Source organism: Hibiscus syriacus, unplaced genomic scaffold, assembly GCF_006381635.1.
Source record: "Hibiscus syriacus cultivar Baekdansim isolate YM2019G1 unplaced genomic scaffold, ASM638163v2 tig00111794_pilon, whole genome shotgun sequence".
Taxonomy (NCBI): Eukaryota; Viridiplantae; Streptophyta; class Magnoliopsida; order Malvales; family Malvaceae; genus Hibiscus; species Hibiscus syriacus.
The window spans coordinates 213,436-225,365 of record NW_024063180.1 but is presented as its reverse complement, the minus strand read 5'-3'; positions in this window follow the sequence as shown (position 1 = coordinate 225,365).

Below are 11,930 nucleotides of genomic sequence, written 5' to 3'. Positions count from 1 at the left end.
AAACAAGCTACAAATCTTCAAAACCTTAGATGCCTTGCATTATTATTAGAAAAAGACAATGGAATTTATTTGAAAACAAGCTACAAATCTTCAAAACCAGTGTATCAAGCTCCGGAACCATTGAAAATAAGTGCTTGAATCATTTAAATAAATTTATAAAAGGAAGACTTATAAGTGTCTAAATTAAACTATAAATTAACTTCAGGTGTTTAAAGAACTTTTCGTGTTTAATATAAAAATTCCTTTGTAAAAAAAAGTGAAAATTCCTTTCTTGCGATTATATGTTGAAAGTAAACAAAAGCACATGGACGGTTGGAAAATTTGGCAGATAGCTGCTAAATTAAAAATTTAGGCAGCCAACTTTTGTGGAAAAAATTAAAAGAGATAATTACAATTTAATCTTGCATTTTAGGGTATTTACAAGATTAATTTTTAAGCTTCAACTATAAATACTTTATCACATTTAGCTTCAAAACCATCCCAAATCATTCTAGCTTTCTCCCAATACTAGAGAATTTAGAGAGTTTCTTGAGAGTTGTTTTCTTCTTTTTATCAGGAGAGAATTATCATTGTTTTCTCCTTGGTAGATTGAGAGAGGTTGTAATTCTTATTTTCTCATAGTGAAATTCTTCTACCGTTGCCCGTGATTTTTACCCTATATTATTTTGGGGTTTTCCACGTAAATTTTGTGTCTCTTTTATCTTCATTTTTATTTTCTCAAATTATCAGTTGCGATTTTGCTCTATTCGATAGCCGTCTTCCACAACAATTGGTATCCGAGCCAGATTTGAGTGTGTAATATCTGCTTATTGTCTTTGTGGTTGCCACCAAAAGGTGGATTCTCCATCATAAGAAAGTAGGAAGGTATTACCCATTCTTTGAAGGTTCTAAAGAACTATTCACGATAGTTAAATAGTGGGAGCTATCCGTAATAGAAGCTATGTCAATGAAATTTGATATTGAAAAATTCAATGGGAGAAATTTCTCATTGTGGAAATTGAAGATGAATGCCATCCTGAGGAAAGACGGTTTGTCTAGCAGCTATCAGTGAAAGGCCGGTAGATTTCACAGATGACAACAAATGGATCGAAATGGACGGGAATGTTATGGAAAATTTTCATATAGCATTAGCAGATGAAGTATTGTCAAGCATCGAGGAGAAGAAAACATCAAAAGAGATATGGGATCATCTCACCAAATTGTACGATGCCACATCGTTGCACAATAAAATTTTTCTTAAGAGGAAATTGTACACTCTCCGTATGCCAGAATCTACTTCAGTGACGGAGCACTTAAACACGCTGAACACCTTATTTTCTCAGCTTACATCATTACAATGTACAATAGGAGAACAAGAACGTGCTGAACTTCTACTTCAAAGTCTACATGATTCGTATGATCAACTCATCATCAACTTGAAAAATAGTAATGTCACCAGTCTAGTCTTCGATAACGTTGCAGCTGCTGTTCTACAAGAAGAAAATTAGCGCAATAACAAGGAAGACAGACAAGTAAATCTGCAACAAGCAGAAGCGTTGACAACGATGAGAGGGAGATCAACAGAACATGGACAAAGCAGCAGTCACAAACATGGTAGATCGAAGTCGAGGAGAAAGAAGAATTTAAAGTGTTACAACTGTGGAAAGAAGGGTCATTTGAAGAAGGATTGTTGGAGTCTAAATAAAAACTCCAATTCACAAGGCAAAACTGCAAACACTTCAGATGATGGAAATGCTCTATGCTGTGAAGCGTCGACCACTGTGGAATGCAGAAAAAGATTTGCAAATATATGACTCATTGATTCGGGAGCAACATATCACATGACCTCGAGAAGATAATAGTTCCATCATTATGAACCTGTCTCAGGAGGATCTGTGTATAGTTGCAATGATCATGCCTTAGAGATCATTGGCGTGAGAACCATCAAATTGAAGATGTATGATGGAACAATTAAAGTTATTCGAGATGTGCGGCACGTGAAAGGCCTGAAGAAAAATTTATTATCCTATGGATTGTTGGATAATAATGCAAGCAAGATTGAAACACAGAAAGGAATCATGAAGGTGTTCCGTGGAGCGCTTGTAGTGCTGAAAGGCGAAAAGATAGCTGCAAACTTGTACATGCTGAAGGGAGAGACTTTGCTAGAAGCAGAAGCCTCTGTTGCCTTATGTAGTTCAGATTCTACAATGCTATGGCATCAGAAACTTGAACACATGTCATAACAAGGAGTGAAAGTCCTTGTAGAGAAAAAGCTACTACCAGGCTTAACAAATGTATCATTTTCTTTATGTGAGCATTGCATAACAAGTAAGTAGTATCGGTTGAAATTCAATTCATAAAATTCTAGAGGAAAAAGTGTTCTAGAATTGGTTCACTCTGACGTATGGCAAGTACCATTTACATCCCTAGGCGAAGCAAAATATTTTGTCTCATTTATTGATGACTACTCCAGGAGATGTTGGATATACCCTATTAAAAAGAAATCAAATATGTTTTCAACTTTCAAAAACTTCAAAGTGCGGGTGAAACTTGATTTTGGAAATAAGATCAAGTGTTTTAGAACATATAATGGAGGAGAATACACAAGTGAAGAATTTAATGACTTTTGCAAGAAAGAAGGCATCAAAAGACAGTTCACAGTGGCGAACACTCCTCAACAAAATGGAGTGGCAGAGAGGATGAACAGAACCTTGTTAGAAAGAACAAGAGCAATGTTGAGAGATGCTGGCCTAGAAAAATCATTCTGGGCAGAAGCAGTCAATACCGCCTGTTATTTGGTAAATCGAGCTCCATCAACTGTAATAGAGCTAAAAACACCAATGGAAATGTGGACTGGTAAACCAGTTGATTATTCAAACCTCCATGTATTTGGAAGTATTGTGTATGTGATGTACAACTCCTAAGAAATCTCAAAGATGGATCCAAAATCCAGGAAATGTAAATTCTTGGGGTATGCTGATGGAGTCAAGAGGTATCTCTTGTGGGATCCCACTGCCCGCAAAGTGATCATCAGCAAGGATGTTATCTTTGTAGAAGATAAACTACAAAGAAAAGAAGACGATGATAGTGCTGAAAAGTTAGAGACTACACAGATACATATGAAAAAGGAGGTTGAACAAGGAGATTTTTCTGAAGCAGAACCAGCACATGATGAAATAGAACCAGAGAGTTCTGAAGCTCCAACAACTCGTCAATCAGATCGTGTGAGAAGGCGTCCCAATTGGCACTCAGATTATGTTTTAGAAGGAAATGTTGCGTACTGCTTTTTAACAGAGGACGGTGAGCCATCAACATACCAGGAGGCAATAAACAGCTCAGATGCTTCAATGTGGATGATGGAGATGCAAGAAGAAATTGAATCCCTTCATAAAATTAACACATGGGACCTTGTGCCACTACCACAAGGAATGAAGCCAATTGGTAACAAATGGGTCTTCAAAATCAAGCGAAATGGTGATGATCAAGTGGAGAGGTATCGCACAAGACTGGTAGTAAAAGGATATGCTAAAAAAATGGTATTAATTTCAATGAAATCTTTTCTCCTGTGGTTCGACTAACAACAGTTCGAGTAGTCTTGGCAATGTGTGCTACATTGAACTTATATCTAGAGCAGCTAGATTTTAAAACAACTTTTATTCATGGAAATCTTGAAGAAGAGATTTACATGCTCCAGCCTGAAGGTTTTGAAGAAAAAGAAAATAAGAACTTGGTTTTCAGGTTGAACAAATTTTTGTACGATCTAAAGCAGGCGCCGAGGTGTTGATATAAGAGATTTGATTTCTTCATTATGTGCCTTGGATACAACAGACTTAATGCAGACCCTTGTAATTATTTCAAGAGGTCTGGTGATAATAATTTTGTTATATTGTTGTTGTATGTGGATGACATGTTGGTTACAGGACCCAACAAAGATCATATTGAAGAATTGAAGGCAAAACTAGCTAGGGAATTTGAAATGAAGGACTCGGGATCAGCAAACAAGATTCTAGGGATGCAAATTCACCGAGACAGAAGTAATAGGAAGATTTGGCTTTCACAAAAGAATTACTTGAAGAAGATCTTGTCACGATTCAATATACAAGATTGTAAGCCAATTTCTACCCCTCTTCCTATTAACTTCAAATTATCCTCCAATATGAGTCCTAACAGTGAAGAAGAGAGGATGAAGATGTCTCGAGTGCCTTATGAATCGACAGTGAGAAGTTTAATGTTCGCTATGATATGCACAAGACCAAACATTACACAAGCAGTGGGAGTGGTTAGTCGGTACATGGCGAATCCAGGCAAAGAGCATTGGAATACAGTAAAGAGGATCCTGAGATACATCAAAGGGACCTCAAATGTTGTATTATGTTATGGAGGATCAAATTTACTAATCAATGAGTATGTAGAATCCGACTATGCAGGGGATTTGGATAAAAGCAAATCAACTAGAGGATATGTGTTCAAAGTTGCTGGTGGAGCTGTAAGCTGGGTTTCAAAATTACAGTCAGTTGTGGCTACGTCCACAAAAGAGGCAGAATATGTAGCAGCTACACAAGCCAGTAAAGAAGCAATTTGGTTGAAGATGCTATTGGAAGAGCTTGAGCACAATCAAAAGTATGTCTATCTGTTTTGTGACAGTCAAAGCGCCTTGCATTTAGCAAGGAATCCAACATTTCATTCAAGGACAAAGCACATACGAGTTCAGTACCATTTCATTCGTGAAAAGGTGGAAGAAGGGACGATAGATATGCAGAAGATCCATACCAAAGACAACATAGCAGATTTCATGATGAAGGCGATAAATGCCGATAAATTTACTTGTTGTCGATCCTCTTGTGGCCTGTCAGAAACATAAGCAACATGAAGGTACAAGGTAGAAAGAATAGTGTGCAGATATGATTGTTTCAATCAAATCTTCAAGTGGGAGATTGTTGAAAGTAAACAAAAGAACATGGGCAGTTGGAAAATTTAGCAGCAGGCTGCTAAATTAAAAATTTAGGCAGCCAACTTCTGTGGAAAAAATTAAAAGAGATAATTACAATTTAGTCTTGTATTTTAGGGTATTTACAAGATTAGTCCTTAAGCTTCAACTATAAATACCCTATCCCATTTAGCTTCAAAACCATCCCAAATCGTTCTAGCTTTCTCCCAATACTAGAGAATTTAGAGAGTTTCTTGAGAGTTGTTTTCTCCTTTTTATCAAGAGAGAATTATCATTATTTTCTCCTTGGTAGATTGAGAGATGTTGTAATTCCTATTTTCTCATAGTGAAATTCTTCTACCGTTGCTCGTGGTTTTTACCCTATATTATTTTGGGGGTTTTTCACATAAATTTTGTGTCTATTTTATCTTCATTTTTATTTTCTCAAATTATCAGTTGTGATTTTGCTCTATTCGATAGTCGTCTTCCTCAACATTATAATCCAATGACAGTTTCGAAAGTTCTAAATCCTCAATTATGGAATCGAAACTAAAACGATTTGTCTCAAAGCAGTTTACCAAATTGTTAATTACGAGGGTGCTTTCTTGGCATTCAAATTCCATAAAATTATTTAACTTAAACCTGTTTTATTCTTTTTATTAATTACCGGTAAATGTAAAAAGATGATTTTTAATCGTTCAACATTTTTTTTGTGAATAAAAAAGTTTAGGTCACAAATGACTCTCTAAATTTAGGGTTAGAACATACTTAAGACCTAATTAGAATTTACATAAGAATTTACAGATTGTCTACTAAGAGTGACAGTGATATGACATTGAATGTTTACACTATGATATTCATGATGCTAAAATCCAAAACTTCAAAAAATATCCTTAATTTTTTTACTATTAAAGTCTGTTAGTATGTGCTAACCTAAAATTGTTGGATTCAATAACTTAGACCAAAATCCCCTCATTGGAAAGCTCAAAATAAGAAATTTAATCATGAACCTCAGTTTACTCTCAAAATCGAAGATGTCCAAATCTAACAAACCCTAGAATTTCAATCCCAAAGTGTTCAAATCAAACTACAACAGGTTTAAAAAATTCCAATTTGACTGCAGGATCTAAGAAAAAAATGCAGAAAATTGCAGGGTGGGACATGAGAGGCGAGGGGACTACGAGAGGAGGTGAATTACTTTTTTTAAAATGTATTTTTTAAAATAGAGTAAATTATATCATTGACCATTAAACTATTATCCATTTTCATTTTGATAATTATTTTTAAAATTTTGATAATCAAGTCACCCAACTATTTAAATTGATTCAATCAAGCCACATATGTATTAGAAAAATTAGTATAATTCTACATTTGATCCTTATTACTTGTATATACTATTAATTTAGTCCTAATCTTTAGTTTAATTTAAAAAAATTAATCCTAAATCAAGAGATGTCAAGTGTCAACAAAATATTCTAATATGCGTGATCACTATATTGAAAGATTTGTTAATTTATTTTAATATTATAATTATATAATATATTCACCAATGAAGTGGTATCATATATAGGCGCGCCTCAACCATTGAGGTAAACCCCATTTTTGACCTCTAATTGCAAAAGGGTTTGTGCCTTTCTTTTAAATTATGGTAGAGAAAATGAAATAAAAGGATTAAAAATATTCAAACATTTTTCTTGAATAGTAAAGAGGAAAAGTCTAACTAGTGTTTAGACCTAAAATTAGGAGGACCAATTACATCTCTTTCCAACAAGGAAAGTATGGCATCAGCGGCGGTATTATGGACAGCAATCTCAATCTGATTTTGGTCAGCAAGTTTGGCGAGCATATCAACACTTTTATTGGCCTCGTGTGGAATCCATTGGAAGCATATCAGCCTATCTTCTTGCAACATTGCATGGATGGAACGAACCATAGAAAGCGAGCTTGAAGACCAGAAGGGTCTTGAATGAGCTTTAAAGCGTCCATACTGTCCGACTCAACCTGCAAATTTGTGACTTCCTTCTCTCGAGCTAGTTGAATGCTGGTGTGGAGGGCCCAAAGCTCAACTTGGAGAGGTTGAGTAAAACCAACGGTTTTGTGGAACCCCGTTATCCAGCGTCCACGTTTATCTCGAAGGAGGCCACCAATGTAAGCAATTCCAGTGGAGGGGGAAACACCACCATCAACATTCAAACAAAACTCCTGCATGGATGGAGGGGACCATTGTATTGGTAGAGTAACAGCAGCTGCTGGAGGAGTTTGTATCATTGGAGAGTCCTTATAGTAACGATCCCAGAGGAGACTTCGGTGAAGAATAGTCTTAGGCTGATCATGGTGAGAGTTAAACACCCAATCGTTTCTGTTCTTCCATATTTGTCACACGGTAGAAATAAAGATGATGTGCCCAGAGAGAGAGGAACTATCCATGGCAGCAGCGGGGAATATGGATTTGCAGAACATATTCTCCGATAACCAAGTCAGGAGCGATTGTGAATGAAAACTTAGGATCAAGTTCGGCTTACCAGATGTGACCAAACGGTTTAAGCGAATCGGCAATCCCGTAGAACATGGAGCACATACACTTCCCTTTGATGGTTCCCTTTGATGGTAGCACCGACAAAGCAGGTTATTACTAATAGAACGACGGCAACGTTCAAGGTTAGTCAGAAGCCGCTGTTTGTAGGCCAGCCAAATGAAAAGGCAGAGGCGTTGAGGGACCGAGAAGGACCAAATGTTCCCCCAGATGGAGTTTATTATCCTACAAATGTTAAGATAATTGAGAATAAGCCGATATGATGGAGAAAGAGTGGCGGCTACCATGTTTCCGGATGCAAGAATCATGGGAATCCATTGCTTCTGGGTATTTAAAACCAACAATGTGCATGATGACGTCATGGGGAAAAAATAAGGCAAGCTTTGCAAGGTCCGAAGTACCATTACCGGCTGTAAAATCAGCAAAGGAGAGGTCCAGGGAACTTTTGTTTTTGCTGAAAAGATGATCACGCAAAGGACCTAAAGCCGGAATCCAAATATCATGTAAGAAGCTAATCTGTCCCCGTTTCCGAGAGACCAAGCCATTTTGTCCCGTAAGATCTCCCAAGAAGAAGCGATCGCTCGCCACAAGGGAGTGCACACACGTCGTTGAACTGAGAGCGGGAAGATTTCATAAACTCCATATTTTTCACTTAAAAGGGTAACCCAGAAAGAGCTAACTTGAGACACAATGGTGTGGCCAAGCTTGAAAATAAAAGCTAAATTGTAGCCCTGCAAACGTCGAAGAGCAAGACCTCCACAATCAATGGGTTGGCATACGGCCTCCCGATTTATCAAGGATAATTTAGGAGCGTTGGAGGTCGATCCCCAAATAAATTTTCGAATAAGAGCTACAATATCAGTGCAAACTTTCTTTGGGATGGCCATGGTTTGCTTAAAATACACCGAAATTGCCGAGAGAACAGATTTTGCTAAAGTAATCCTGACAATCATAAATAATTTCGGGCTGCCCACCCATTAAGCTGCAATTTTATTTTCTCAAGAATAAAATCTAAACCGAAGCAACGGAGGCGCTGACGGAGAACATGAACTCCCAAATACTTACCAAGATTATTAACTTATTGGAAACCAAGAGCAGAGCTAATATCAGTTCGCATGGTTTCGGAAATGGTGGGAGAGAAGAGGATCTGAGTTTTGAGTTTGCTAATCCGGTGCCCCCAGCAATTACCGAAAACAGTAAGAATTTCATCAATATTCCTTGCTTGCACCATGTCCTTTTTGGCATATAAAATTAAGTCGTCTTCAAAAAACTGATGTGACAAATCAGTACCATTATGTTTAAAACGAAATGGAGACCAAGTACCTTACGCAACGGAGTGATGAATTAGATGGCCTAGCCGCTCTATCGACAAGACAAAGAGGTAAGGTGAGATGGGATCCCCTTGCATTACACCTCTTTTATACCAAAACACATTCAAAAGACTACCGTTCCATTGAATTTGCATTCTTGAGGGGGAGATACAGTTCATTATGATACGACGGATACCAGCCGGGAATCCAGCTTTAATCAGAGAATTCAAAATAAAATCCCAACAGAGCCTGACAAAAGCTTTCTCCAGGTCTACCTTGATGGCCATCCAACCAATTTTGTTTTTAGAACTTCGCATAGAATGTGTCGCAATCGTTTTTCGGTTGGGTCCCGGAATTGGGCTTCGACTTAGAAAAATGTGGATTGGAGTCGCCACCGATCATTTATTTAAAAATAAATGGGTTGATCGGATACCTTATTTCTTACCTGATCTGCGTCTTACCAGAAATATGTCGGGTTCGGGAGTCGGTTACGGTCAAGGAAGGATTAGCACCCTTGAACCGCCCTTTCGGTACTACGTAATTTCCAGTTGTCTTAATTAAGAAAAATAACAAGTTAAATTAAAAGGTAAAGTTTCGATCCTAATTACTTACCCTTGATTGATTTGAAAATATCCTTTAAAAAAATCGAGAAATGTGTTAGATAAATAAGGTAAAGAAAACAAATAAGATACAAAAATAAATAAAATAAATAAGATAAGAAAAAAAATAGTAAAGTAATAATTATATATAGTAATATTTGAAAAAAGGAAATATATATATATATATATATATCAAAGTATTAATAAAATAAATAAGCTATATATATACACCAAATACTTAAAAATAGAAAAGTTACCCTCCCAATTCACCGAAAGTGGGGGGCTTTAGTAAGAAATAAGACAAAAAAATGGGCCCTCTAGGTTAGTAGTATATAATATAATGTTTAATAATAATAATGATAAAGACACAAGGTTTTTTTAAAAAATAATAATATAATAATAATGAATAAAAAAATGAAAATAATAAAAAATAATATAAATATATAAAGTTATAAGATATATTACATAAATAAAGAAATAATCAAATAAAAATAATTAAGAATATATATATATTTAATAATAGGTATATAAATAAACTATTAAAAGTATAAAAAATATACGACTAGATAAAGATAATTACAATATATATAGTAATATTAGACTTATAAGTAAATATTAAAGAAATATATATATATATATATATATATATAATAAAATATAGTAAAAAATTAAATGAAAATAATTTAATATATATATATATATATACATATAATAATAATAACATGAATAATAAAAATAAATGAATAAAATATCCATATAATAAATAAAAGGACTAATATAGATTTTTAAAAAGCTCTTCCCCTCCTTTAACCGAAAATCAAACCGGTTTTTAAAAATAAGTCTCGGGGTAGATCTAGGTTCGAAACTTCGAAACCCCACCCATTTTGGTCATCGGCGCAACCCACGTTTTGGGTTATTCGAACCAAATCTCAAGAAAAATAACGTGCACATGCAAAAGAAAGAAAAAAGAAAATGCTACCTTTTATTTCCTTTTCGAATCATTTACAATAGTTTTACCTTTGTATCTTCCCGTGCTTTCTTCTATGTTTTGTGTGTAAATCGTGTGTTACAATGGTGAATTACAATGGCTATTTATAATGTTTGTGGATCCTATCTTTAGGAATTTAAATCTTAGTAGAACTCTATCATATTTTTAGGAGTTTGAATCCTAGTAAAATTTTATCCTATTTTAGGAATTTAAATCTTAGTAGGACGAAAATGTGTGTTGACAGAATAAAATTATGTTTTCAGTAATTGATTTTCCATAAATGAAGCTTGTTTTGTTCGGAGCAATCAGACTTGGAAAGAGAGGCTTCAAGCGGCGCACAATAGTTTTAGTCAAAAGTTTATACAAAATCGTGCACAAGCTAATAGGGCGGAAGTCAATGAAAGATTCCGGAAAGTCACGTTTCGGAATTAGAACCAGAATCGTTCTGTTCAAATCAGCCTCAATTGGATCGCCTTCGAAGATACCTTGAATAAGCCTGCAAATAGATGTCCCACCTATTTCCATTGCTTCTGAAAAAAAATTCAGCGTGAAGGCCATCCCACCCGGATTTAAGAGGCGCTATATCCATGAGAGCTTCATAAATTTCGTCCTGGGAAGGAATAGAACCAAGCGATTGCAGCATGTCTTGGTTAATAGACAGGAAAGAAGAATCAAGGGGCCAATGGGAAGTGGTCAAGCCATCAAGAGTGAACAATCTCTTGAAAAAATCAACAGAAACATCTTCCAGAGAATCCTCATCATCACACCACGTGCCATCTTGAAGTTTAAGAGCAGTAATTTTATTTATTTGCTTTCGAGCAATTGCCTGCCTATGGAAGTAACGGGTGTTACGATCGCCATGGAAAATCCATTCAGACCGTGGCTTTTGTTTCCACATAATCTCTTCTTGGTCAAGGAGATTCTCGAGCTCAACAAGGAGCTCAGATTCAAGATTCAAGAAGTAGCGAGAATTCCGAGTGCCAAGAGAGCGTTGGATTCCACGAAAGCGCGCCATAACCATGCGCTTTTTTACACCAATATACCCAAAGATGTTGCTATTCCAAATTTGGGCAGCTTGGATAAAATTATTTATGGTTTCCGACATGGAAGAAGATGGGGTCCAGTTTTCGCTCACCATTTTAGCAAAATTGGTGTGATAATTCTAACCAGAAAAATAGCGAAACAGACGAGCTGCATTTGATCTCCTATTTTGCCCAACTTCAAGTAAATTGGTCGGTGGTCACTTCGCATGCGCATGAGGTGTTGAATTACCGAAAGAGGATAGGTTTCATCCCAATACATATTACAAAGGAAGCAGTCAAGGCGGACTTGAGCAGTACCTCTTGACCAAGTGAAAGCTGATCCTTGATAGCCCATGTCTCGAAGGCCAGAATCAAACACAATCTCAGAAAACTTGCTATGCATAGCTGAAACACATCCCTGTCTATCATTTTCAGAAAGCGTAGCATTGTAGTCTCCGAATAGGATCCAAGGAGATTGGATGGAAGAAGCAAGATTATTGAGATGATGCCACAGAATTTAACGATGAGCGGCATTCGGACTTGCGTATATTATAGTGGCAAGAAAGGAATTA